Source organism: Myotis davidii, unplaced genomic scaffold (genome assembly GCF_000327345.1).
Source record: "Myotis davidii unplaced genomic scaffold, ASM32734v1 scaffold70, whole genome shotgun sequence".
Lineage (NCBI taxonomy): Eukaryota > Metazoa > Chordata > Mammalia > Chiroptera > Vespertilionidae > Myotis > Myotis davidii.
The window spans coordinates 911,150-913,579 of record NW_006282434.1 but is presented as its reverse complement, the minus strand read 5'-3'; the positions used below and the strand labels follow the sequence as shown (position 1 = coordinate 913,579).

The 2,430-nt window shown below is 41.3% G+C and overlaps 1 protein-coding gene across 3 annotated transcripts in view; it reads right to left on the bottom strand.

Annotated features, from left to right (window-relative positions):
- AKAP11 (A-kinase anchoring protein 11) overlaps positions 1-2,430 on the bottom strand; it is a 75,115-nt gene that overhangs the window by 72,001 nt on the left and 684 nt on the right. Inside the window, exon 1 of one of the 3 annotated variants that reach the window (XM_015559507.1) lies at positions 1,739-2,078. The exons of the other annotated variants lie outside the window; for them this stretch is intronic. The gene's annotated coding sequence lies outside the window, so the exon portion shown is untranslated. Of the gene's footprint in view, positions 1-1,738; positions 2,079-2,430 lie in introns of those variants that run through there. 3 annotated transcript variants of the gene reach the window in all.

The window sequence follows — 2,430 nt, the reverse complement described above, 5'->3', positions numbered from 1 at the left end:
CCTGTGTATGCAAATTAACTGCCATCTTTGTTGGGTTAATTTGCATACTCATCTGATTGGGTGGTGGGCGTAGCGGAGCGACACCAATTTGCATGTTTCTCTTTTATTAGTGTAAACTAGAGGCCTGATACACGAAGATTCGTGCAAGAACGAGTCTTCCACCTCCTGGCTGCCAGCACCACCTTAGCTCCGGCTGGAGCCCGCCTTTACGTCTTCCCATGCTGCCCAGGGGCCCAGAGTGGCTGAGGTGGTGCGGAACACCTGCATCCCACCCCCGGCTGCTAGGCGCCTGTGTATGCAAATTAACCCACCATCTTTGTTGGGTTAATTTGCATACTCACTCCTGATTAGCTGGTGGGTGTCGCAAAGGTATGGTCAATTTGCATCTTTCTCTTTTATTAGTGTAGGTTGTAATATTTCTATGCAAACTGTAAACCTACTTTTGGCCCACCCTGTATTTCAAATGCCTCAATTTCTAGTAAATATTTTAAAATAAAATAAACTTTTATGTATAAAAGTTTGGTCTGTTTTTAAACTGATAAAGTATTTTTCTTTCCTTTCCCCACTTCACCAATATAGACACCCTTAACTCAAGCCCAGGCTAAGCTGTTAACTTTTCCTGACCTACCCCCACTTCTTGTTCTGTCCAAGTAGCTCATTGTATTATTAAAAGGTAGGTGACTTGACAGAAAAAGAACAAATTCAGCTTACTTAAAAAATTATTCTACCCAAAGTTACTTCAATTACTTTTCAAAGGCAAGACAAAATAACTAACACTTACATTCTAAAAGCTTGAAATCCTTGCCAAAAGGTTATAAAGACCAGTAAAAATAAATAAAATAAGTCCCTTTTCTATCCCTGAATATCACTTTGCCAATACGGAATGGGAAGGAACTTTTTTAATATAGATGGGTCTCTTTTTCCCATTCTCAAAAAGACATTTCCTAAGTTTTTCACATTTTCTCCAAGTATAGATAGAACTCCACTATTTATAAGTGAAAACTTCCCTAAAAATGAGCAATAACGTATCATCTGATTGGGTTTGATTTCCTTTTCTAGAAGGTAAGTTCCTAGAATTAAAAAATATGTATATAATATTTACACACTTTCCAGCCTCTAAAGCAAAAGACTTCTTCAGTTTCTAGACTTACCCCAGGAGATCAGAAGCTAGAGAATTTCTCACTGTGGTTCAGGGTCTTCGGCAAGTACCATATCCTCAACAACTAGGATATTATCACTAGTCTTGATCAATAACGCAGTTATGTGGGTATGTACGGAAATACACTAATGACTAGTTACCAGTTCATCTTGGAATCCCATTTGTTCCAACTGCCCTACATTCTTTGACCTCTCACAAACTGCTCTGTGATAGCTGCAACTAACAGTTAAATTAGCTGGCAACCCTTGCAGCAGTGCTGCTAGAAGGAACATAAAAAGTATGAAAACCAGAGTATTATGTGAAAACAAACTGTTTTAAAAGATTCATTAAATCACAATACTTTAAATGTCCTAATCATGCGCTGAGAACTATACTTCCATTTACTCTAAAATAGTAATTAAAATCATCTTTGCATTATCGAGAACCCCGTATTTTCTGACTATTTCCACACATATCAAAATCAATATCAATCATTATAACATCCCTAACAAGGTGGGAAGAAGCTAAGAAAAGCTTACATGCTTTTCGAGGGACTGAATAATCACAAAGCTGAAAAGAGAACCTGAATTCTTAACTCACGCTTGCACCAGGCCAGTAGATGTCTCAGCAGTATGTCTCGTCATGAAATTTCCTTAACATCTTAAGCAAAATCACCTTCAGTTTAATAAGGCTTCAGAGCACGGGGTTAAACAGAAGAAAAGAAATGTTACCAAATCATACTACGGTGGTGGTTTAGATTGTATTCCTATCGTCTTTTTGTCAACGTTTTTAATACTTTGGTCACATCTATGTGTTTGTTTTTTTATAAAGAAGCTTAGATGCCTGGAATAACAGACTTATACTCAATCCATTCGGAATACGGATGACCAGCATTTAAACGACTAACCAACCGCCTTAGAGAAAATCTGACCGAAAATGCAAATTTCAACCCTCTGAGTTGCTGCTTGACACCTTCCATTTCTGCCACACGGGTTGCGCCTGGTTCCAGGGCTCAAGGATTCTGACAGTGAAGGATGCTGCCGTTCGGGGACAAAGTGCAACGTCCTCTCCCTCCTGCACACCCTCCTGTGCGCGCACCACGCACACAATCTAAGCACACGCCCCACCACGCACCGAGCGAACACGGCTCTGAAGACCACCCGGGGGATGGGAGCTGAACTTGTCACTCAAAGGACTGCAGCTCCGCCGCCGCACGCTGGACCCCAGGACGACTCTCCAGTCCCTGTACACACACACCCTCGCCCCGTGCCCCAGGTTCCCCCCTCCGCCCC